General features: G+C 41.0%; 1 pseudogene; it reads right to left on the minus strand.

The window, feature by feature from the left end:
- Nucleotides 1–8,287: 8,287 nt before the first annotated feature.
- LOC119242077 (40S ribosomal protein S2-like) overlaps nucleotides 8,288–27,307 on the minus strand; it is a 28,082-nt pseudogene continuing 9,062 nt past the window's right edge.

Genomic DNA, 27,307 nt, shown 5'->3' on the forward strand with positions numbered 1-27,307 from the left:
AACAAATCACACCACTTGACTTCAGGTTATATAAACCAACAAGCAATAAACATCTCCTACAGCGTGTACATGAAAGAGATTCATTGAAATAAACTCCTGGTCTTTGAAAAGCTGTTGTTAAAATATAAAAACTTATAAAGATTATACTATGCTGTAGTTAATTCTGTTGCAGAATTTCCCTTTCCCAAAGAAATAACCTTAATGTATTTTAGGGCATCTAGCATTGCATCTGATTATATGAAATATATGACCAGGACGTAGGAAGAGGGACAGATCATATGTGTTTGATAGAGAAATGCTGCAGATGGAACCTAAGATATCATTTTAAATCCATAACGTCAGAACATTTTATGCCTGAAAAGGTCCTACATCCTGTCTTTCAATCCCCTTCTGCTGCAAATGAGAAAACTAAGCATCAAAGAGGTGAAGCTCCCTTCCTGAAAGCTGTGAGCCGGAGATATTAAAGGACTTGTCTGAGCTCACCCAGGCAGTAGCAGCTTTGGCATCTGAAACTGCATCTTCAGACTCTCCCTAGGAAGCCTTGTCTTCATACTATTTCCTCACAGGAATAAATGAAGAAAAGCCTAGAACAACAACAACAACAACAAAAATTAAGAGGTCACAAAAGCAGTAAGGAAGCAAGCAGCAATGAAAAAAACAAAAAAACAAAAAACACCAGAGCAGCAACAAGTCAGACCAGGGAGCTGGGATCAAAGGCAAGGGAAGAAAGAGCTCAGGTTCTCACTACCATAGACTAGGCAGCGTAAATAACAGGAATTTATTTCTCATGGTTCTCAAGGTTGGAAAGTCCAAGATCAGAAGCAGGCAGATTCAGTTCCAGGAAGTGGGGGTCTCCTCCTGGCTTTCACATGGCTGCTATCTCCCTGTCTTCATCTGGCAGAGGGTTGGGGTGGGGGATGGGGAGAGAGATAAAAAGAAAGAGAAGGAACACCCTGGCCTCTCTTTCTCTCCTTATAAGGGTACTAATCCCATCGGGGGTCCCTAGCAACATGACCTCACATAGGTCCCACCTCCAAAAGCCATCTTATTGGGGGAATGGCTTCAACATAAGAATTTTAGGGGGATACAAACATTCAACTCATAACAAGATGATTGAGGCCCAAGCGAGAAAAGACCCCAAATATATGAAAGGAAGTTGAAAAGGGAAAGAATAAAGATGAAATAAAAGTGGCTAGTCCTAAGCATTGCCTGACTTTATTGTCTAGTCTCTCCTTTTAGACACAGAAATGAACATTCCAAAGAGCTGGAAGAGAATTCTATGATGTGAAACCACTTTTCCTCTTGTGAGCTATGTTTAAGCAGGTGAATAAACTGATGTTTTACTTTAGACATGGAAAAAAGTGGCTAGTCCTTGGTCCTCTTTCATGCTTCCTGCTGAGATTTGGGGGATGAGGGGGGAGTCAGCACAGAGGGTAGGTGCAGCTAGGTAAGCTACCTGAACTCACCCAGGTAGTGGCAACACTGGTGTCTAAGAGTAGAAGCCCTTAGCTGGAAACCCACATCAGGGGATGTACCAGCAGAGGGGTAATAGACAGAAACCACTAAGTTCATGGTGGTTGAAGGCTCAGCTCCTCCATTGAGTATCTGGGTGATCTTGGACAGTGGTGATATCTCATCTGCAAAACAAGGGTAATAACAACTGAAATGCCCAAAAATAAATGAATCAAGAAGATGTGGTATATATACACAATGGAATATTATTCCAAAATCAAAATAGATAAACTCATGCCATTCCCAGCAACATGGAAGGAGTTGAAAGGATTATGCTCAGTGAAATAAGCCGGAAGGAAAAAGAAAAATATCAGATGGTTTCACTTATAGGAGGAATACAGGAGGACCACATAAGGGATCAGGAAAAAAACAAATAAATAAAGTTAACAGGCAACTATAAATCAGAGACATTCTGCATGGGAGGGATCAAAACAGGGGAGGGAAGAGCACAAGGGACTATGGTGATGGTGCACAGGTGAATTGGTGGTGGGGATTTCACAGGGGTGGGGGAGGGCTACACTTAAGAGGAGAAAGCATGCATTGTACAAAAATGAACAATGATGTAAAATATATATAAATAAGTTCATTAAAAAAATTTAAAAACAGCCTATTACTGGGTTGTTGCAAAAATCAAAAGAGATAGCTTTTACAAAAGTACTTGGTAAAAAAAACAACAAAAGTGCTTTCTAAATTATAAAGGGCTATTATATAGGTTTGTTTAATGTTAGGATAGTTTAGGGGCTAGGCTAGTGTTCAGATACAAAAGAAGCAGAAGACACAGTCTTTAGTGTCAAGTATCTTGTAATCCTATAAGTATAAATAAGGTTTATATACCTGAAAAGTTTTAGGACAGCACAGGGCTGCATAGTGCCACCAGGGGTCTTATCTCCCCCAGTTGCAAATAATTAGAGTATGACTGGGTGTGTCTGATGAGTTGGTGGAGTGGTTTTAAGGAAGTAGAAGCACAAGAAGCTTGCAAGGCCTCATTTGAGCGCCAGGCATGTTAGACTCACCAAGATTCAGTGCCTTGGTTATCAGAATGGAGTGGGATTCTTCTTACTCAAATGCAACACTGCTTCGACTCCTTAGCTAAAGATCAGGGCCTCAGCGAAAGATGCCTTATGTGGACATTGAAAGAGCTGTTTCCCTACTTCCATCACACGCTGGAGTTCCAACAACGTGTTTGGGGACTCTGCTCTGAAAAAGAGAAATCATTCCCTATTCTTCTACAGAGCATGTGCTCCTCTGCTACCTGGTAGGCCCCAGGGGAGCAGTGGGAACCACCCAGAGCACCAGGGGAAAGAGCAGGAAGTCAGGCAAGACCAGCCTGCAGAGGTGTCAATTTCTAGCAAGGACCCAGCAGATAACTGAATTCAGGAGCTGTTCCCATCAGAGCAGCGACAGACCCTGGCAGAAATGGCCATGGCAGGCCATGGGGTGCGAGGCAACATTAATGGATCAACACCAATAGCACTGTGGCCATTTAGGGTATAAAGGATGTCACATAGCCTTTGTGGTGACCAGGGACATTGAGAGAGAGATGGGGACTCGCAGACAGCTGGGGATCCTATGGTAGCAGAGGAGCCCTAAAAGGCTAACAGAAGACCATAAAATATAGTTATTTCAGATAACAAAGGGGTTAGTAGACTGGAATCATTGACATTTCAGAGAAACTGGCCATGGGACCTTGAAATTGACCTCTTATTACTCTCCATGCACATTTAAATGTTGAAAGGGTGACTTGTACTCCATAAATGATGAAAAAAACTTTCAACCACTAATTCTCCAATACTCCAAAGTGCCAACAGAGTTTGAAAAGAGTCCCTTAACACCACTGTGCCGGACAAAGAGCTACACAGCTTCATTATTAGCAGGTGATTCTTGCCATTTACCTATGTGCAAAGCAGGAGTTGCCTTTGCTTTTCCCAAAGGAAGCCTCCCCTGTTTTCGGCCTTGTGCCTAGGACCCAAAAGAGACCAAGAACCCTCAGTCCTTCCCCTGGTTAATAGGTTGTTCAGAGTCGCTTTTGCTTCCCAAGAAGAGTCAGAGCAGGTGGTAGCTGGGGATGCACTCGATCTAAATTATCTATAATCTTTGCCCACTGAAGAGTCCCTGCAAAGATGGTTGCGAGGGTTGCTTAGGGAACCTGCAGCGGTAAATCTCAAGTGGTCTGGTGGTTGCCATAGGCAACACTCTGTCTTCCCAGAAAACAGACAGGTACTTTCTTTGCATCTTTAATGCACTGGGGATGAAGCAATGGGGGAAGGGACAAAAATTGATTGTTATTAATCCTAAATTCATTTTAAAGATGACTGCTCTCTGAATTGGAAGCTGAATCTCCTTTAGATTTCCTAAGGTGGAAAGAATTTTTAAGCGCCCTATTTGGGGGGAGAAACAATAACCAGCAATCTAGTTAGGTGACAGTAAATCAAATGCAACTTAATGAAGATAAAAGTTTCAAGGTCTATAAGCTTGTAGCCCGAACATAACCAAAGTAAAGGGGACATACTGGGGGCCCTTAATCTTTAATGTCTGTAATAATCACCTGGGGAATTTGCCCTACTTATTCTAATTCAATAACTCTGAATGAAGGCAGAGGCAATGGCAGCCTTATTTATTCTTCTGTCCACCACTGTCATGAGCCTGCAAGCAACTTACTCAACCAACACTGGGTGGCTATACCAGCCTTGTTGAGGTGATAGAGAGAAAGCCAGGACATGGGCCTCCCCGGTGGCGCAGCGGTTGAGCGCTGGGTTGTGAAGCTGCCCGCAGCCTCTGCAGCGCCGGTTCGATCCCCGGCTGCTCCCCGGCCACTGGAGGAGGGTCCCACATGGCGCGCAGACCTCTCCTGCCGCCTGCTGCTCCCCTCAGCAGTGTACTTCGGTCCTTCTGCCTGCTCTGCTCCCCGCTCTGGCTCTGGTGAATTCTCTCACCCTCCCACACTTCTGACTGTACCCAGTGCTCGTATAAATAAATAAATAAATAAATAAATAAATCTTTAAAAAAAAAAAAAAAAAAGAGAGAAAGCCAGGACATTCACAGAACCAACAACCCTTATGGCTTTATTTCCACCTTTGATGCTGATCGTTTCACTGATAGAATTCTCCCCTTCCCAAGATGCCATCTGCATCCACCACTTCCAAGATTGCAGGAAGTTGTGAGTGATGAAGTAGCTCTTTGCAAGATTTTACCTGTGCATTGTGGGCAAGAGATCCTAGAATTGGTGAAGACCTGGATCTAATTATAAGGTCAATTCTGACACAGCCTGTACTTAGTTCTGGTTCTTGGTTGTCTTAGCTCAGACTCCCATAACAAAACACCAGGGGCTGGTCACTTAAACAACAGAAATCTATTTCTCACTATTCTTTTTTTTTCTACTTGGATATATTTTTTCCCCAAATTTTTTATTGAGATAGCACCAATATAAAACTTGGAATTCATTTTAATCGTACAATATGTTTTGATATATGTACGTGTGGTGAAATGATTACCACAGTAAGTTTAGTGAACATCCATCACCATACACAGTTAAAAAAAATATTTTTTCTAGTGATAAGAACTTTTAAGATTCATTCTTTCAGCAACTTTCAAATATACAAATATTTCCTGCCCAGTTAGCAGAAAGCTGTCTTCTGTTTGTGTCCTTGTGAGAAGAAGGTCGAGAGCTGGTCCATTCCTCCTTTCCTCTTCTTATAAGGACACTAATTTCATCATAGGGGCCCCACCCTCACAACATCATCTAAACCTAATTACTCCCCCAAAGGTCCAATTTCCAAATACTACCATCCTCTATCACATGGGGGAGGGAGGTGTCAGGGCTTCAACTTAGAAATTTGAGGAGGTGTGGAATACAAATATTCAGCTCCTAATTCTGGCTGATTGGTTGCTTTACCCATATTTTAAAAATTCTCTTAGATTCTCATTCCATCCAAGAAACTCTCTCCCCAGTCTCGATTTTTTAAAATGTTGTATTATGGGACCTCCCTGGTGGCACAAGGGGTTAATTAAGCACAGGCCTATGAAGCTATCCGCAGCCTCTGCAGTACAAGTCGATCCCCAGCAACCCACATGGCGCAGAAGACTTCTCCTGCCCTCACCTGCTGCTCCCCTCAGCAGTGTATTTCAGTCAGTCCACCTGTTCTGCTCCCCACACTGTCTTTCATGAATCCTTTCACCCCCCACACCTCTGGACTGTACCCCAGCAGTTGTATACATAAATAACCAAATCTTTAAAAAAGTAAAATGTTTTATTATGAAAACTTTCAAACTCAGAAATGTAAAAGAAATAGTACTATGATCCCCTATTTGCTTATCACCCAATTCAATTATCCACTTGCTGTCATTCATTTGCAATGATCCCAGCCTCTAACACAACAAGGAATATGCTTCTATGAAGGCAGTAACTATTTTTTTGGTATCCCTAATACCAGATAAAATGCCTGGCTTATGGGCACTTCATAAATTGCTGCTAAATTAATCCACTTTGAGGATGACATTGTGCTACTTTGCTAGATGTTGCAGAAGATAGCAAGATAAATTAGATGCAGCTCCAGCCACCAGGGAATTTACAGGAGAGCTAATATATCCATCTCATAGTGGGCAAGAAACACTGCCACTGTCAAGGGCACATTGCCTATGCTTAGGCAAAGTTTTGAGGCCTTTTTTCCATGGGATACCACCAGGCTCTTATCAAGGAGTTACTCTGGCTACCAAGGCAAAGACTCTTATTCTTATCTCTAAAAGACAGCTGACCACAACACACAAGGGCTCAGATAAGAAATAAGAATAGAAAACTTCAATGCCAGACAAATAGAAAGGGAACCCATTCCCAGGAAAACAGGACTTTGTAAGAAGCGTCAATCTGAGCAAATTTCTTAGGAAGGAAGGTGGGCAGCAATAGTGTACTTAAAAGGAGTGTTGAGCAATTGCAGATGAGGCACTGGAGATCTCTCTACTAACACTCAGGACCCTGATAAAATAAAGCGAGTCACATCCTAGCCTATATTGACAGGGGACAGGAATAACAGGGTCACAGAGGAAGTGAGGCAGCAGAATGTGAACGAAGAAATAGGCAGAGAAGATCTCAGTAAGAAGAGAATGACGAGTTATTATAAGAACCCTAGTCTTGGGCCTCCCTGGTGGCTCAGGGGTTAAGTCTCTGAGCTATCAAGCTACCAAACTATCACGAGCCATTGCGGCATGAGTTTGATCCCTGACCAGGGAGCTGACCTACATGGCACGGCAGAGCTCTCCTATCTCGCCCACTGTTCCCCTCAGCAGTGTATTTCCATAGATCTGTCTGTTCTGCTCCCCACTCTGTCTCTGGTGAATCCTCTCACCCACTGCAACTCTGGTCTACACCTAGTACTTGTATGCATAAATAATAAATTAAAAGATAAATCTTTTTTAAAAAAGAAAGCTTTGCTTAAAAAAAAAACACTAGTCTAAACCAGCTTTTAGCAAGTTTAAATTGTTTTTTATTTATTTTTATTTATTTATGCATACAAGAGTTGGAGTATAGGCCAGAGGTGTGGAGGGGTGAGAGGATTCACCAGAGACAGAGTGGGAAACAGAACAGGCAGATCGACCAAAGTATACTGCTGAGAGGAGCAGTGAGTGAGTCAGGAGTGGTCTGCTGCACCATGTGGGTAGCTCCCTGGCCACTCGGTAGATCGAACTTGTGCTGCAGAGGCTGCAGACAGCTTCATAGGTTGCTTCTTAACCCCTTGCGCCACCAGGGAGGCCCAAGTTTAAATTGTTAGACAATTTTGTTCACATTAACTCTCCGGTAAATTACATATAGTTCTCATTCCAGGATGGGAATTCATTCTTCAAAAATTCCTATCAAACATGTCTTTAAGTAGATGACTTTCTTTCAATGTGGGTATGTCCCACATTGCATTAAGATAGGTGGACACACAGGTACAGTATAAGATGCCCACAAAAGATATGGTGTTGTGGAAATTCAGAAAGAGAAAGGAGAAAACTTTCAGTTGGGACAACTGGGGAAGATTTGTGGAAATGGACACTTCAACTGGGACCTGAAAGATGGGCAAGATATGGACATACGTGGGAGAACAGAACAGAGCATTTTTTTAAAAGATTTATTTATTTATGCATACATGAACTGGGGTACAGACCAGAGGTGTGGGGGGTGAAAGAATTCACCAGAGAGAGTGGGAAGCAGAGCAGACAGATCTACTGAAATACACTGCTGAGGGGAGCAGCGAGCGAATCAGGAGAGGTCTGCAGCGCCATGTGGGTAGCTCCGTGGCTGGGGATCAAACTCATGCTGCGGTGGCTATAGATAGCTTCATAGATTGCGCCTGAACCCCTTGTACCTCCAGGGAGGCCCAGAACAGAGCATTTCTGAAGAATAGCCATCTTTTTGCTGGTTTGGCAGGTTGTTGCTTTGTTTTTAATAGGAATCCCATATCATTTACAAATTTAGAAACTGATAGTAACCCTGCCCGGAATGACTAAGGAACTGTTCAGATATACTTCTAGATCGTGTGTGTGCCCACAATGGGCTTAGTCCCACCCTTTGGGGCTGGGAAGTTTACTTGGTTTAGGATTCTGAATGTTACCTTAATGCATTTGATCAAAGTTCAGTCTGTACTAAGCCCCTTCTTACTCCCACCAGCGCCCCACACCCAAACCAAGGTAAGTTCTTGTCCTTAACTTTATCAGTGTTCATGTATCATACAGAAACATATAAGAAGACATATTTTAGGGGATGTTTGTTGCTGTTTAAAAAAAAAAAACTTGATCCACTTTATTTTTTGCGGGATAAAAACCATGTGGTGGCCAAAGCTGGAGCCTGGGTCCTCTGCACAGGACTGAGATGGGTCTTTACAAGATGGTTGGTGAATTCCTGGTAAGGAGACTTGGCGAACATGTCTCTTCCCTCAGGTGTGGGGTGAGATAGCCGTAGGTCTTAGAGAAGGCATTGAGGGTAGCCTTGGGAAAGTTGCCCACAGAGGCCACACAGCTCCAGCTGAGGTATAGCAGTCGTGGATACTGGACATCAGCACAAAGGCCAAGTCAATGCCAATGTCCCTGGGGGCAGGAATGAGGCGAGCCAGCACAGATCCACAGAAGCCAGACACCTTGCAAGGGACAGAGTGGGGCTTGCCCATCTTGTTCCCCCAGTACCCTGCCAATCAGGAACAACTGAGAGGTTGGTGGCTACCTCCTTTGAGCATTTAACTTCAGACCAACATGTCTGTTGTAATCCCCAGTGGCCACAAAGAAATGCCTTGAATCTTGTTCACTGGCTAGCACAGGTCTGCTTTTGCGTGGGCATAATCTCCAAAACTTAGTCCTTGAAGGATGGTCCCAGGGCGGGGGGGAAAATCAATGATTTCAGATTCCTTAATGAGCAAGGAAAAGAGATAGTCTCTGGCAACTTGATTTTATTGACCTTAACCAAGTGGCTCAGCTTGGTCAGGTGAATCCACACCTATGTCTCTTATGTCCCTGGGCTCTGTGGGTCCACTGCTCATGCTTCCACACAGTTGTGCAACCTCTATTCCAGGCACCCCAAACCCCCTCATCTCAGGGCCCTCTAATGGCACCTTCATTGTCCATTTGGTGTATTCTGGGATTAGTAATTTGTCTTCAGTTAATAAACCTTTTTAAATTTTGTGTGTGTGTGTGAGCAGTCCTAGGTTTACAGAAAAATTGAGCCACAAGTTCAGTTCCTATATATGGCCCTCCCCATCCCAGTACCTCTCACCTTTCCCCTATAATGAATATCTAATTTTAGTGTGGTCCCTTGTTGAAATCAATGAGTCCATATTGATACATTATTATTATATTTTTAAGATTTTTTATTTATTTTTATTTATACAATAGCTGGAGTAAAGGCCAGAGGTGCGGGAGAGTTAGAGGATTCACCAGAGACAGAGCAGGGAGCAAGAACAGGCAGACAAGACCAAAAACACTGCTGAGGGGAGCAGCGGACGCGATAGGAGAGGTCTGCCGCACCATGTGGGAATCTCCCTGGCCGGCCGGGAATCGATCTGGTGCTGCAGAGGCTGTGGACAGCTTCACAGCGCTGCGCTCAACCCACTGCACCACCAGGGAGGCCCGATACATTATTATAACTAAAGTCCACAAGAGACTTTACACTCACTCTTGGTGGTAGTGTACATTCTATGGGTTTCGACAAGTATATGACACGCATCCTTATTACCGTATTATATAGAATAGCTTCACTGCCCTAAAACTCCCCTGTGCTCCACCTGTTCCCTCTCTCCACACCCAACAACTGATTTTTTTATTGTCTCCATACTTAGTCATGCCTTTCCCCCCCTGTTATGTAGCTGGATTCAGAATACATATGCAGCTTTTGCAGACGGGCTTCTTCGATTTAGCAATAAAAATTTAAGGTTCTTCTGCCTTTTCATGGCTAGGTGGTTCATTTCTTTTTAATCACTTTTTAATCATTTCTTTTTAATCATTATCTGGATGTACCACAGCTTGCTTATCCATTCACCCACTGAAGGACATCTTGGTGGCTTCCAAGTCTTGGTAATGATGAATAAAGCTGCTATAAACATCTTCATGCAGGGTTTTGTGTGGACATACATTTTTCAACTCACTGGACAGATACCAAAGAGCATGATGGCTAATTGCCAGGTCACAGGGTAAGATTCAGTTTTGTTTTGTAAGAAGTTGCCAAGCTGTTTTCCAAAGGGGCTGTGTGATTTTCCATCCCCACCAGGAAAAATGAGAGTTCTTGTTGCTCTACATTGCCAACATTTATTTGGCAGTCAGTGATCTGGATCTTTGTTAGTCTAATAGCTGTGTAGTGGTATCTTACTGTAGTTTGAATTTACATCCCTAATGACATGTACTTGTCATCTGCATATAATTTTTGTCCCTTTTTTAATTAGGTTGTTTTTATGTTTTTTTCTTATTTCCCCATGCCCATCCCCTTATGCCCCGCCCCAAGTTGTTTTTATGTTTTTGAGGTGGGTTTATTTTTGTTGTATAAAATGAGATCATATTATATATATATTTCTGTCTTGCCTTTTTCAATACATTGCAAAAAGCTCTCCTATTCACCTGATATAAAGTTAATACATTATAGCTGCATAATATTGCCATTTGAATGGTCCACATTTTATTCAAACACTCCCTGGGGGTAGTTATTCCCCCTGCTTCTGGTTTTGGCATTACAAGCAAAGCAATGTACACCTTTATGTTTATGTCCTCACACACTGCTGCTCTTATTTCTATTATGAAAGGATTCAGGATATTGGTGAGTAGGGCTGCAAAGCCTAGCTTCAGACAGCCTGTATTTGAAGCCCAGGTCCCTCGTTATTCTCTGTGAAATAAGGATAATAAAAATATTCATAGGATTCTTGATAGGATTAACTGGGATAAAAAAAAATGTGCTTGGAACAGAACCTAACACAAAATAAATACTCGATAATTGTCACCTTTTACTGCTTGGTTGAAGTGCCTGTGCATTTAAAATTTTAACAGATGTTTCTAGGATGCTTTCAAAAAGGTCAATAAGATTCATATTTCCCCCAGCATGAGAATCCTTCCTCTCTGTGTCACTGTCAGTAGTGGCATCGTTACTCTTCAACTCTTGCCAGTTTGATAAATAAATGACAGCATTGTACTTGGACTTGCCTTTCTCTGACTGCTGGGAAGATGAGCCTCTATTTAGATGCTTTCTTGTCATTAGGATTTGCTCTTTTGTAAATTGTCCATTCATATCTTTTGTCCACTTTTCTATGTGTTGTTTGTTTTTTGTTACCAAATTTTGAAAGCTCTATATTTTATAGCTCGTAGTCCTCATGTATCCTTTGTATTGGAATAAACTTTTCTCAACATATTAATAGTATTTGAATTTGTTTATGGGCTTTTTCAACAAAAAGCATTTGCTTTTTTGTTTTCCTAAACCTGTTCTTTAATATATCTTGGGTCTCATGTCCTGATTTGACGGTTACATAGCATTTAGTTTGTGTACATGCTGCCTAAATTTCCTTCTACAACTTTTATTGTTGCTTACAAATATGTAATCACTTTAAATGAATTATTTGTATACAGTGTGAGGTAATGATTCAACTTTATTTTCCTCTGAAAAGGAACAGCCAGGGCCTCCCCGGTTGCGCAGCTGTTGAGCGCTGGGTTGCGAAGCTGCCCGTGGCCTCTGCAGCGCCGGTTCAATCCCCAGCTGCTCCCCGGCCACCAGAGGAGGGTCCCACATGGCGCGCAGACCTCTCCTGCCGCCCGCTGCTCCCCTCAGCAGTGTACTTCGGTCCTTCTGCCTGCTCTGCTCCCCGCTCTGGCTCTGGTGAATTCTCTCGCCCTCCCAAGCTTCTGACTGTACCCAGTGCTTGTATAAATGAATAAATAAATCTTTAAAAAAAAAAAAAAAAAAGGAACAGCCAATCTTACAAGTACCATTTATTGAAAAAAACATTTATTAAATAAACCACATCTCTCCAATGAATTCAAACAGCATTTTTCATATATTAAAGTATCACACATATTTGGATCTATTTCTGGATTCTCTAGTCTATTCTATTTTTATTACAGGGGTTAGTTTTATTATCCAGGTGAGTTTATCACTATTCATTTTTTTAAACAATTTTCTTGAATACTTTTTCCACTTAAAATTTAAGATTATTTTACCAAAATTAAAAATCCCCTATTGTGAAAGGTTTACAACTATCTACAATGAAGTTTGGAGACTGTCTCCACAAAATTTATAGCTGTCTCCAGCAAAGTATACCTGTATCCGTATGTGTGTGTGTATAAAATCTTCCAAAGGAATACACATACATATACACACCTTTTCACTATACCATTTGCAATGCACATACTTGTGCATATGTTGCAATACATAGGTAGTTTTCTTTCCATATGAGAGGTAGAAAGGTTAGAATGTATTTTAATATAAACATGTGATAAAATATTAACAATCGGTGAATCACTGCTGTTCATCTGTTCACTTGAACTATTTTTGCAACTCTTCTGTACATTTAATTTCTTCAAAATAAATAATTTGGGAGAGATAAAAATGGCAAATCATCTATATATATTTAGAGTATAAATGGTAGGAGAGGTCTCAAAAAAGCCATACATTGATAATTATTTCAGCTGGGTGATGCAAATATAGGAGTTCATTATACCACTCTCTCTATTTTGTAGATGTTTAAATACAGAAGAGGTCAACATTTTAAAAAATTGAAGTGTGATTTTAATTGGAATTCCACTTACTTTGTGTAGTAAGATGGTAACATATTAATTGTATTAAATCCTCCCCTCCAACACTATGCTGGATCTTTCCTTTAATTCAAATCTAGTTGTATGTCCTTTGATAAGATTCCTCCCAGGTTTTGGGTTCTGTCATTCATGGCTGCAACAAATATTTACTGGGCTCCTTACATAGGCCAGGCATTGTTCTAGGGGCTTGGAAGACATCAGTGAGCAAAACAAAGACTCCTGTGTTTATGAAGCTTAATGCAGTTGTCCCCCTTCACCTGCAGGAAATACATTGCAAGACCCCCAGTGGATGCCTGAAACCACAGAGAGTACAGAACCCAATATATACTGTTTTATCCTATACAATTAATTTAATTAATTAATTTAATTAATACAATTAATATGTTACCTATGATAACGTTTAATTTATTAAATAGGCACAGTAAGAGATTAAAATAACTAATAGTAAAATGGAACAATTACAGCAATACACTATAAAATGTCCTGTGTACAACATATGTATCACCCTGGTCCCACTGTCTGCTCACTCAGCTGTGACCCCTCCCTGACCCTTGCATGGGAAAGGGGAACTGGTTTATCTGCTGCTTTTACCAAAGATTCTAGGTCCTTGGCCCTGCAATTCTCAGGGAGCTGCATATGCAGCATCCATCCTGGCCTATGAGGGCATCCTGTGGGGCCAGAGGGCGAGGTCTATCAGCACAATTAGTTGAGACTCCTGCTGTTTGCTGTGCTGTGAGAATTTAAACTGTCTTGTTCTGATCCATTAAGTTTCATTATCAATTTTTAGTCACCAAGGAGTTGTGGCAAACCAACCCACTTGCTTGCCTAGTTACCATCTTTGGAATCTTGCTCCTTCTTGCTTTCCTCTATGAGGTTAGGGTGACTCCCTGTACCTTCATATCCCACGTTCTAATCCCCATAAAGAAGGATTCATCCCCTACTCTGTCTCCTCTCCTCCCACCACCCAATTCCTAAAACTCTTCTACTGTTCACTCTAAAATTCATGACCCACTGTCAGCAAAAGCACCTGTATTCTCCAAAATTTCCTGAACAGCCCTTTCATCTTCCTGCCATAAAGGACATTTCAAGTAGTGGCTGTATTTACTCCCACCATCATCCCATTCTGGGGCCTGGACATAGGGTGAATGTCCTGCCACTTTCAGATCATTCTCAGTCTTTTTTCCCTGATGACCCAGAATTTCATGTGACCAGATGTCACCCACCATTCCTCATAGCTTCGGTCATCTCCTGACATTCTCCACATCCCAAGACACACCCCTGACATAGCTATTTTTTTTTTTTGAGATTTACTTTATTTATTTATGCATACAAGAGCTGCAGTGTAGGCCAGGGGTGTGGGGTGGTGAGGTGAGAGGATTCACCAGAGACAGAGTGGGGAGCAGAACAAACTGATTGACTGCACTACACCGCTGAAGGGAGCAGCAGGTGAGACAGGAGAGGTCTGCTGTGCCATGTGGGTCAGCTCCCTGCCTGGGGATCAAACTTGTGCTGCAGTGGCTTCGGATAGCTTCAGAGTGCTGAGGTTTAACCCCTTGGGCCACCAGGGAGGCCCCTTAGCTACTGTTTTAGCTCCTGAATTACTGTCAAGAATTGCTCTGATCTTGATTCTTGGTAATATATGTGTTGATGGTCCTTCTTACACCTTGCCTCTGAGTTCTTTGTCCCTTACCTCTATTAACATAGTTCTCTACTCTCTATTTTCATATTATTTCATCAATAGCCACTACCTTTTCATCGGCGCCAAGCATTTCACTCTCTAGCTGTCAGTCACTCCTTTCTGACACCCCATTCTTTTCAGGGTGTTGACACCTGCACTTCTTCAGCCTCCCAAGACCTCCCATCTTCCTCCCACTGGTCACTATGCCTCACTCCCTTGACATCCTCTCAACTCTCTGTCCTCACTTAAATTCCATCATCAGTTATTACGTCCGCACGCCTGCACATACTCTCAATTCTTCTGCTGGTTTCTTGACTCATCATATTTACTTGGCAAAACCACAACCCCGGGGACATAAATACTTCTCACTTCCTCTGAGCAGCTGAAAGTGACTGGAGGGGGAAACATGGCAAAGCTGGCTGGTTCCCCTTAAAAATCTGGACCAGGAACTTTAAGTGGCCAGATGCTGCCCAGCAATCATGATCTATCCCTCTACTTCATTCACACATCCACTCTTCTGGATGAGAATTTCAAAGTTTCTCTCTACTCAAAATATCTTCACTCTCACCCAGAGGATGACTTGGCTCTTTTCCTGAAGAGGCTGATATCACCAAAAGACTCTCGTAAGCCCCACACCTATACACCTTCCTGCCTATGATCACAGGTAAACTCTCCATGCCCTTCCCTTAAGCCTCTCCCCCTACCTGTGCCCTACATTCCATCCCTATTAACTCTTTCCTAAAAAGCACATTTTTTTGCTCTTTATCAGATAATTTTCTTTAGCATATAGATATTTTCTTTCTTTTGCAAATGTTTTTCTCCCAGTTTCTGTTTGGCAAACTCCTTTACCCACTTCAGGTCTTCACTCAATGTCAAGCTTTTGCTGACCACCCATTCCCTGCACAAAATTCCTTATTCTACCCCTGATGTTCTTGTACCCATAGCATTTATCACTTTCAAACACAAGCTACAGTTTATTTCTTTATTATTTTTAATGGTCTGTTGCCCTTGCTAATATGGTAGGTCTCCCTTATCCACAGTTTTGATTTCTGTGGTTCAGTTACCTGTGAACCACAGCGATCCAAAAATGTATATAAAAAGATATTCTCAGAGAGAGCGAGAGAGACTGCATTAATATAACTTTTATTAAAGTATACTGTTATGATTATTCTATTATTATTGTCATTGATCTCTTACTGTGCCTAATTTGTAAATTAAACTTTATCACAGGTATGTCTGTATAAGAAAAGACATAGTCTATATTGGGCTCAGTACTATCTGTGGGGTTGGACCTCCACAAGGGGTCTTGGGACATCTGCCCCTGAGGATAGGGAAGAACTTGTGTACCGGCAAACATGACTTTTGTTATTAAGTCTTTGGTTCAATTACAATTCTGTGAAGTAACGCTATGACCAAATCATATAACAGGAACGTCTGCAGAATTCCACCATTACATATGTTGTGATTTGAGAAATACTAGGAAAGATTCTTGCACCCCTGAAGAAATTCTGAAATCAACGCATTACTATTTGAGGTTAAATAAACCTAATGTCTCTATGTACCCTATTTATGCAAATTTTACATTGAAAGTACAATGAGTCTTTGCTTGTGTTAACTACTTTAAATTTTTCATTTTCCATATTTATTATCTCACCTCATCCTTTCAATTCTGTGAGGTAGTGGGATTGCTAGTTTTATATTTTTGCTTTTTAAAGATACACCACTTAAGACTAAGAGAGCTGAAGTGCTTCTTTAAGTTCAAATAGTCACCACTATCCACACTGAAGCTCAAGTCAACTGTTTAATTCTTGATTCCTGCCTTTCACTACTGACTTACATTTTGAGCCATGAGACAATTCTATCAGTTCTACCTCTAAAATACTCTTTAATAAAATTTCTCTTCTTCATGTATCATAATTGTGATTAAATTACAAACGCACAGCTACAGTTCTGTCCTACACTGTCAGCCACATTTAATAGGATTCTGCTATTTACTTGCTCTGCCCTTTCCACACCAATATCATCTCTCTACCATCACCTCTCACCTGGACCACTGCAGTAGCCCCTCCTGAGTCTTCTCCTGCTTCTAGTTTTATCCCCACAATCCATCCTCATAAAATAACTAGAATGCCCATTTATGCATGTAGGAATGCATGTATTTTTACTTGCTAAATTAGGATGTAATTCAGGAATAGCCAGAGGGATGCAGAGGGCAAGGTGTGTGTGAAGGGGTGTGGAGTTTCCATGCTCTTTCCAGGTACGCCACTCTTCCCAGTCTCCATGTGTTTACTAACCTGGAAGCTCCTAGAATGAACTTTTAAAAACAGAAATTGGATTTTCAACAAATGGGGCTAGGAAAATTGGCTATTCACATGAACTATACACTTAAAAACGGTTAAAATGGTAGGTTATGTATATTTTACCCAAAAGAGAAATTGGATCTTCTTCACTCTCCTCTTAATGATTTCTCTTTGCACTTAGTATGGACTACAGGACCCTGCATGACCTGGATGACAGCCTCATTTTGGGAAGGGAGGAAGGGAGAAAAGGAGGCAGGGGGAAAAGAGAGCAAGTGAGGGACTCCAAGCTGAAATTCAAATCTTAGTCTCCTGATTCTCAATGATAAAGTCTGACTTCTATTATTACCTGCCTCCTACAGATAAGTCAAAGTTATCAGCTAATTAAGACCTTAGTTCAAATATTTTAGCAAATTGCTTTCCTACATGACATCTCATAATGTAATAACTTTTTCAAAAAGAAAAAGCTCCTGAGCAGGAAGCACAAGAGAAAAGCAGAGTCAGGGGCTGTGATCATTCTGATTCATTCTCACTGGGGGAAAGTCTTCAGAAGGGCTATGAGAACTCAGCGAAGCTGTAAGGAGAAGTAGGCTTTGCATGGGTAAAGGATTTGGGGGGGTGAGGGGGATGGAGAACATTCAAGGCAGAGGACAGTTAGAACAAAGGCATGAAAAGACCAGCATAGGGTCTACCTGAGGAATGTCAGGTAGCTCAAGTGATCTGAGGAAGTAGGTGGACTGGTGAGGAAGATGAAGCTGGAGGGGCGTTTGGAACCTCAAAGAGGAGAAAACTAAAAGTCACAATTAGGAAACCAGACTTTTACAAGAAAAAGAGAGCAAGTCACCACAGCATGGGGAAGGCCCCGCAGATGGGGAAGGAAGGAGGTCCCTTCCTGGCCTACATTCACACAGAGAATTGAGAGGCAGGGAGTAGAGCGAGATATTTGCTTAGTGGGCTAGTAAAGTTTGTAGTTTGAACCTAGGATCAAGAGACTTTAATATAAAAAAAGTAGGTGGGGATTCTAGAAACCTTTGATGAAGGCAGAGGTCAGGGGACAAAGTGTTAGGGACACGCACTTCAGGACAAAACCAAACACAAAAGGCTATGAAGTTCCCAAAATCATTGTAGAATTGGTCAATAACTACACCAGGCACAGCTCCCACATAAACTGCAAAATTAGCCTTCGTAACTTCCTCATCCACGTTAGTTTTGTTGTCAGTTTTTCTTGAACAGTTTTGCAGTAAGATCTGTAAAGTGGACTTGTGGGCTTGTCCTGGGAAGTGCCGGGAAGGGAAGCTGGGTTGACTGTCCACCTCCAGGTTCAGAGAAGAAATAAACCCAAAGGAGAAAGTGAATAGTGGTGGTTAAAGTTTCACGTGAAGAAACACTTTCTAGAAAGTGCTTGGCTTGGATCTATACAGGGAGGTTTAGACCACAACAAAATACACACAACCTCAAACTGTCACCAGCCTGATCTGAGCCATCATCATCCCTTGCCCTACAGCCAATTCTCAGCCTTGAAGGCAGAGGAATCCTTTCCAAATTAAAATGAGATCGTGCTTCTGTTCACAGCCCTACAATAATTCTCCATTGTCTTCAGAAGAATAACAAATTCCTGGCATTGGTCTACAAAGTCCTGTGTATTTTGGGCCCTATCAGGGTTCTGTCCCTCTTTTCACATCATGCCTCCCACACACCCAGCCACCCAAGCCACCAGCACTCTTGCTGCTCCTCAAATAGACCAGCCCTGCACCCTCCTCAGGGCCTTTTCAGTTTTTATTCTGTCTGGAATGTTCTTCTGCCAGACATTTGCACAGATAAATCATTCACTTCCTTCCAGTCTTTTGTCAGCCTTGCCTTCTCCCTGGGCCTCACTTTAAAGTGTAGCTCATAGGGAGGGTTTGGGGTCAAAATAAGGGGATTGCAATTGTATGGGGAATATAAAAATAAAATTTATTTTTTTAAAAATAAATAAATAATAAATAAATAAAGTGCAGCTCATGCCACTGCCATCACTTCTCTCACCCTACTCCCAGCACTCGCTACTACTTTGTGGTTCTCTTTTATTTCTGTAGTACTTCTCTTTGAACATGCTATATCACTTACTTCACTTTCATTATGGCGATGGTAAATGTTTAGGACCTCTCCCCACTAGAATGTAAGCTTTATTTTTTTTAAGATTTATTTATTCATGCATACAAGAACCGGGGTACAGGCCAGATGCACAGGAGGGTGAGCGGGAGGGTGAGAGGATTCACCAGAGACAGAGTGGGGAGCAGAACTGGCAGAACGACTGAAATACACTGCAGAGGGGAGCAGTGGGGGAGACAGGAAAGGTCTGCTGCGCCATTTGGGATTCTCGCTGGCCAGCTGGGATCGAACCCATGCTGCAGAGGCTGCGGACAGCTTCACAGTGCTGTGCTCAACCGCCTGCGCCACCAGGGAAGGCCCAAGAATGTGAGCTTTAGAAGGTAGGATCTTTGTAGCCCAAGCCCAGAGAAAGTGACTGGCACATGGAAGCTTTCAGCTAAGCGTTTATGGATGAATAAATGACAAAGTATGGATTGGTGGCTTTGTGTTACCTGGAAGATCTCCAGGAGAAAGAAGCAAAATTCTGACCTTGGTCTTGAGCTGTTTTGTTATTTTGGTTGAAGAAATACAAAACATGCTTATCAAAGAGCCATCCATAACTGCGGCTGACCAACAATAGAATGTGCTGCCTTGGAAAAAGTAACCTCCCTGACAAGTAGAATTTGAGTAAATATGTGTAGTGCTGTAAGTAGAGTTCTAATGACTTCTAACTTGAGATTCCTTCCAACTTTAAAGTTCTCTGATAATAGTTGTTATTATTTCTACTTAAGAACCTACAAAAGTTCCAACTGCCTACCTAAGTAACTCATGTTCTTCTTTTTTTGCAAGGGCTTGCTTACTTTGATCCCTTACTTTGATCCCTCTTGATTTTTTTTTTTTTCCAGCACTGTTGAAAATTTTTTTCTCATTCCACACAGAGGCCATGCCTTCAGTGGTTTGATATTTAAATGCCGCAAGTTTTGGAGTCAGGCAGAAGTGGCTGAGAATTTTGAATCCACCATTTGCTGTGTGACTTTTAGTAAGTCACCTGACTTCATTCAGCTTTAGTTTTATCACAAAATTAGGAAGAGGAGAAGGAGGCGGAAGAGGAAGGCTGGGAGGAGGTGGTGACTGATAGTGTTAATAAACAAGTGGAAGTTCCCAGGGACTGTGTCTGGTCCTCGGTCCTGTCATCTTTCATCCATTTGGGCCTTTTCCCTTCTGTTAGGAACATACTATTTAGTGCCTGATTGCTTTGAAATTGTTTCACCTGTTGCATTTTGTTTTCACTACTGGACTGTTATAGAATCATGGAGTTTGCAGGCAGGCACCAAAAAAATCTGACCTCTTCTACCTGTAGTGCTGCTCAGAAAACGAGAGCACTGAGCCAAATAATCTTTTTAGCTAAAAATATTATTTCAATCTGCATTCTGTATCCCTGAGGTGGCCAGCACAGCCTGACATATAATGGTAGTTAATAACCTTTCGTTAACTGAAGGACTAAAATCCTTTCAGTAGTATTTCTCTAGTCTCTATTTGCAGTAGCCCAAATGATATAATAGTATTTTATGGGGGTCAACTAGCAATATATATATGAAAGTAATTTAAAAATTGAAGTTGTAATTATATGTCTATTATACACCCGGTATATATGTACATATACCACCATTATAATCTATATATTACATATACAGATATAAGATACAAGCACCATATATATCACACAGACAATATTTATTTCCATAATGTGTCTATCGCCATGGTATAGTATATATTGTTGTATAAGTAATAGTACTACTGGTAGAGTAGTGTGCAAGGTAAGGTAAAAAGTATCAGGCTTTTCTGCCCTCCCGCCATTAGGATAGATGGGGAACCCTGTGGACCTGAATGCATGCCTGATGGAGGGCACCTGCAGTGGGTACACCTGGGCTGAGACTGAGTTTATAAGGGCAGCGTCACGGGGACGCCAGCAGAAACCAAGAACGAACAAAAGCCAAGAGAAGAAGAGAAGCAGAAAGAACGCCTGAGAAAGCCCAGATAGAGTGAATATTTGCTGGGGGCTGGGAGGACTGCCAGCCTCCCGGCCCCCCAGCACCCCTGCCTGCCATGTGCCTGGTAAATCTAAATAAAAAATCTGCAAAAGCCACTAAGGACTCTGATTCCTCCTTTACCCGGTCTGCTGGATCAGAAAACCTGCCCTGTGCCCATTCCTGCCCTCTACATAGTGATAATAAGTTCATCCATAATTTGAGGCAATTCTAATTTAATTATTAGTGTAAGGGTGAGGTTAGGTTTATGTGACACCAGGCCTAGCTTATATTCACCTAAAGTGATTCTTTGATACAGAGGTTTCACATCATTAGGAAATAATTATTAGCGTTACAACATTATGCACAGAATTCAAGCTCCATGCTAGCCAGCGTGAGGAACATAAACTGATGTGCCATGTCCGAAGCCGATGAAGGAGACAGCTAAATCATAATATTTTATTCTAAGAGCTCTTAAGCAAGAGACATTTTGTTCCTGCTGCCCGAGCTCCTTCACACCTGTAATCACGCTATGCTCCCTACCTTCCTCCTTTACACCTGGCAGTTCCTATTCATACTTTAAGGCTTAGATCAGGTGTAGAGTGCTTCCCCTTCCCATAATATTACAAAAGGCCATTTGCTAGATCCACTCATTTTACCCAGTACATCATATTCAGCAATCAAGAAAAATGACAAAGGCATATGCTAAAAGGCAAATGCCCCCATAATTTGAAGAGACACAGCAAGTGTGTGAACCAGGCATGGACAAAATCTTGGACTTACTACTCTGGAATTTCAAATAACTATGATTAACATGCTAACGGTTCTAATGGATAAAGTAAACAGCATACAAGAACAGGTGGGCAGGGCCTCCCCGGTGGCGCAGCGGTTGAGCGCTGGGTTGCGAAGCTGCCGGCGACCTGCGGTGCAGCGGTTCGATCCCCAGCTGCTCCCCGGCCACCGGAGGAGGGTCCCACATGGCGTGCAGACCTCTCCTGCCGCCCGCTGCTCCCCTCAGCAGTGTACTTCAGTCCTTCTGCCTGCTCTGCTCCCCGCTCTGGCTGTGGTGAATTCTCTCGCCCTCCCGCGCTTCTGACTGTACCCAGTGCATGTATAAACAAAACAAACAAACAAATAAATAAATAAATAATAAATAAATAAATAAAAACATGCCTCTATAAAAAAAAAAAAAAAAGAACAGGTGGGCAAAGGAAACAGAGAGATGTAAATCTAAGAAAAATGAAAAAGAAATGCTAGAGCTTAAAAACACTATAAAAGAAATGAAGACTGCCTTGACTGGATTTATTAGTAGGTTGGACAATGCTAAGGAAAGAATCTCTGTGCTAGAGAATATACCAAAAGAACTCTCCAAAACTGAAAAGCAAAGAAAACAAAGAATGAAAAACAAAACAGAATATTCAAGCACTGTGGCTCAACTTCAAAAGGTGTAATGTATACATAAAGGTAACCCAAAGAGAGAAAGGAACAGAAGAAATGTTTGAAACAATACCAACTGAGAATGTCCCCAAATTAATGTAAAATACCAAATCACAGATTCAGAAAGCTCAGAGAAAAGCAAGCAGGATAAATGCCCCTCAAAAAAAAAAAAAAAAAAAAAAAAAAAAAAGGGCCTCCCCGGTGGCGCAGCGGTTGAGCGCTGGGTTGCGAAGCTGCGCGCGGCCTCTGCGGCGCCGTTCGATCCCTGGCTGCTCCCCGGCCACCAGAGGAGGGTCCCACATGGCGCGCAGACCTCTCCTGCCGCCCGCTGCTCCCCTCAGCAGTGTACTTCGGTCCTTCTGCCTGCTCTGCTCCCCGCTCTGGCTCTGGTGAATTCTTTCGCCCTCCCGCGCTTCTGACTGTACCCAGTGCATGTATAAACAAAACAAACAAAGAAACCAGCAAACAAATAAATAAAGCATGCCTCTATAAAAAAAAAAAAAAAAAAAAACCCACACAAAAACAAAAGCCACTTCACCTAAGTATATCATTTTCAAACTATTGAAATCAAAGATAAAGAAAAATGTAAAACCATCAAACCACTAAAAAGATAATAGGAGAAAACTTAGATGACATTGCATATGTCAATGACTTTTTTAGACACAACACTAAAAACACACTCCATGAAAGAAATAATAGATAATCTGAACTTCATTAAAACAAAAAGTGCTTGCACTGCAAAGACAATGTCAGGAGAATGAGAGGACAATCCACAGATGGAGAAAAAAATATTTGCAAAGGACACATCTGATAAAGCTGTATCTGTTACCCAGATACAGCTCCTAAAACTCAGCAATACATTTCAATTTAAAATGGGCCAAAGACAAGAGGGAAGAAACAGATAACATTCAAAGGAAAGCCAATCAGGCTGACATCAGACTTCTCCGAAGAAACACTACGGGCAAGGAGAGAGTGGAGGGACATAGTCAACAGACTCCAAGAAAACAGATGCCAACCAAGAATACTCTATCCCGCAAAGCTCTCCTTCCTCTTTGAAGAAAGAATATGGACCTTCCCAGACAAACAGAAACTCCGGAATTTCATTGCAACTAAACCCCCACTCCAAAAAATACTACAAGGAGTCCTAAAGCCAGAACCTCAGAGGGACGAATAACAATGAAAGAAGGCAAAAAAAAAAAAGTTATTAAAAGAATAAATAAATAAAATCAAAGGAAAGACAAACACAATGGCAAATACAGATGTTAACATATCAATATTAACTCTAAATGTAAATGGACTAAACTCTTCAATAAAAAGACACAGAGTTGCAGCCTGGATTAAGAAACAAAACCCAACCTTTTGCTGTCTCCAGGAAACACATTTAGCTACAAAAGATAAAAATAGGCTCAAAGTCAAAGGATGGAAAACAATCCTACAAGCAAATGGGCCAAAAAAGAAAGCAGGAACAGCTATACTTATATCAGATAAAACAGATTTCAAACTCAAAAAGATAAAAAGAGACCCCAATGGTCACTACATTATGATCAAGGGGACAATACTTCAAGAAGAAATAACACTCATTAACATATACTCACCAAACGAAGGAGCACCAAAATATATCAGACAACTGTTGTCTTCTCTGAAAACAGACATCAGAGAAAACACATACGTAGTGGGAGACTTCAACACACCACTATCAACAATGGATAGATCAACAAGACAAAAAATAAGTAAAGAAACCAAAGCTCTAAATAAGGACCTAGAGCAATTGGGCTTAACAGACATCTATAGAACACTAAACCCCAAAAAAACGGAGTACACATTTTTCTCAAGCGCACACGGATCATTCTCCAGGATCGATCACATACTGGGGCACAAGACAAACATCAACAGATACACCAAGATTGAAATCATACCAACCATCTTTTCTGACCATGAAGGCATCAAACTAGAAATAAACCATAAAAAGAAGGCAAGGAACTTTCCTACCTCATGGAGATTAAAAACCACACTACTGGAAGACCACTGGACTAATGAGGAGATCAAAGAAGAAATTAAAAAATTTTTTGAATTGAACGACAAGGAGGACACCAATATCCTAAATGTATGGGATGCAGCAAAAGCAGTAATAAGAGGAAAATATATAGCAATAGAAGCTCACATCAAGAAACAAGAAAGAACTCAAAGAAACAACCTAATCTCGAAGCTCAAAGATCTAGAAAAAGAACAACAAAAAAACCCCAAAACCAGTAGAAGAAAGAATAATAAAAACCAAAGCAGAAATAAATGAAATTGAAACTAAAAAAACAATCCAAAAAGATCAATGAAACCAAGAGCTGGTTCTTTGAAAAAATCAATAAAATAGACAAACCCCTAGCCAGGCTCACAAAGGAAAAAAGAGAAAGCACAAATAAACAGGATCATCAATGAAGAGGAGAAATCACAACGGACACAGCAGAAATCAAAAGAAAATCAGAACTACTATGAACAGTTATATGGAAATAAGTTTAATAATCTAGAGGAGATGGACAAATTCCTACAACTCTACAATCACCCAAAGCTAGATAAAGAAGAAATAGACACACTAAACAGACCAATTACAATTAGCGAAATTGAAATGGTAATCAAAAACCTCCCCAAAAACAAAAACCAGGACCTGATGGATTTACAAATGAATTCTACCAAACATTCAGAGACGAATTAGTGCCTATCCTTCACAAACTCTTCCAAAAAATTGAGAAGGAAGGGACAATACCAAACACGTTCTATGAAGCCAACATTACACTAATACCAAAACCAAACAAGGACAACACTAAAAAGGAAAACTACAGGCCAATCTCCCTAATGAACACTGATGCAAAAATCCTCAATAAAATTTTAGCCATCAGAATCCAACAATGTATCCATAAGATAATTCACCACGACCAAGTAGGATTCATTCCAGGGGCACAAGGATGGTTTAACATCCGAAAATCAATCAACGTTATCCAACACATCAACAAAAAGAAATATAAAAACCATATGATAATATCAATAGATGCTGAGAAAGCTTTCGACAAAGTGCAACACCCATTCATGATAAAATCCCTTGAAATTCTTGGGATACAAGGAACATACCTCAACATCATAAAGGCCATCTATGACAAGCCAACAGCCAGCATCATTCTCAATGGTGAAAAGCTGAAAGCAATTCCATTAAGATCTGGAACAAGACAAGGATGTCCACTCTCACCACTGCTTTTCAATATAATACTGGAAGTCCTAGCCAGGGCAATAAGACAAGAGAAAGACATCCAAGGAATCCAAATAGGAAAAGAAGAAGTCAAACTATCACTATTTGCAGACGATATGATATTATACATAGAGAACCCCAAAAACTCCACAGAAAAGCTAATTCAACTCATCAATCAGTTCAGTAAAGTGGCAGGATACAAAATCAACATGCAAAAGTCAGTAGCCTTCCTATACACAAACAATAAATCTGAAGAAGAAGAAATAAAAAAAACCATCCCTTTTGTTATTGAAACAAAAAAAATCAAATATTTGGGAATAAATCTAACAAAAGAGATAAAGGACCTATACAAAGAAAACTATAAAACACTGTTAAAAGAAATAGAAGAAGACACAAAGAAATGGAGAGACATCCCCTGCTCGTGGATTGGAAGAATAAACATTATTAAAATGGCCATCCTTCCAAAAGCAATATACAGATTCAATGCTATTCCAATCAAAATTTCAATGTCATTCTTCAAAGAAATAGAACAATTATTGATGAAATTCATATGGAATCACAAAAAACCCCGAATAGCCAAAGCTCTCCTGAAAAAAAAAGAAGGGAATGGAGGCATTACACTCCCAGACTTCAAACTATACTACAAAGCCATAATCATCAAAACTGCATGGTATTGGAACAAGAACAGACATACAGACCAATGGAATCGAATAGAAAATCCAGAAATAAATCCACAGATTTATGGTCAACTAATCTTTGACAAAGGAGCAAAGACTATGCATTGGAGCAAAGAAAGTTTGTTCAATAAATGGTGCTGGGAAAACTGGGTCGCTACATGCAAAAGAATGAAGCTTGACCACTACCTCACACCATACACAAAAATCAACTCAAAATGGATTAAAGAACTAGACATAAGACCTGAAACCATAAAATATATAGAAGGAAATATAGGCGAAACACTACGTGATCTGCACATCAAAGAAATCTTTACAGACACATCACCCAAAGCAGTGATAGTGAAAGCAAAGATAAACAGCTGGGACTACATCAAATTAAAGAGCTTCTGCACAGCAAAAGAGACAATAACAAAAACAAAGAGAAACCCCACCAACTGGGAGAACATTTTTGCACCCAACACTAATGATAAAGGACTGATCACAAAAATCTGCAAAGAGCTGATGAGACTCAGCAACAACAAAGAAAATAATCCAGTCAAAAAATGGGCAGAAGAGCTAAAAAGAAACTTCTCTGAAGAGGAAATGCAAATGGCCAACAGGCATATGAAAAAATGTTCAACATCACTTGCCATCAGGGAAATGCAAATCAAAACTACCATGAGATACCATCTTACACCAGTGAGAATGGCACATATTAAAAAAACTAGCAACAACAAATGCTGGCGAGGGGTGGAGAAAAGGAACTCTTCTGCACTGTTGGGGGAGTGCAAACTGGTCCAACCACTGTGGAGAGCTGTGTGGAGATTTCTGGACCTACTAAACATAGAGCTTCCATATGATCCAGCAATTCCACTCTTAGGTATTTACCCAAAGGACACAGAAACATCAATTCCAAAGAACACCTGCACCCCTATGTTTATAGCAGCACTGTTTACAATAGCTAAGCTTTGGAAACAACCCAAATGCCCAAAAATAGATGACTGGATCAAGAAGATGTTACATATATACCATGGAATATTACTCAGCATTCAAAAAGATAAACACATGCAATTTGCAGCAACATGGATGGCGCTGGAAGGGATCATGCTCAGCGAAATAAGCCAAAAAGAAAAAGAAAAATACCGGAT

The sequence above is a fragment of the Talpa occidentalis genome, unplaced genomic scaffold, assembly GCF_014898055.3.
Source record: "Talpa occidentalis isolate TD23 unplaced genomic scaffold, MPIMG_talOcc4v2.1 talOcc4.12, whole genome shotgun sequence".
Taxonomy (NCBI): domain Eukaryota; kingdom Metazoa; phylum Chordata; class Mammalia; order Eulipotyphla; family Talpidae; genus Talpa; species Talpa occidentalis.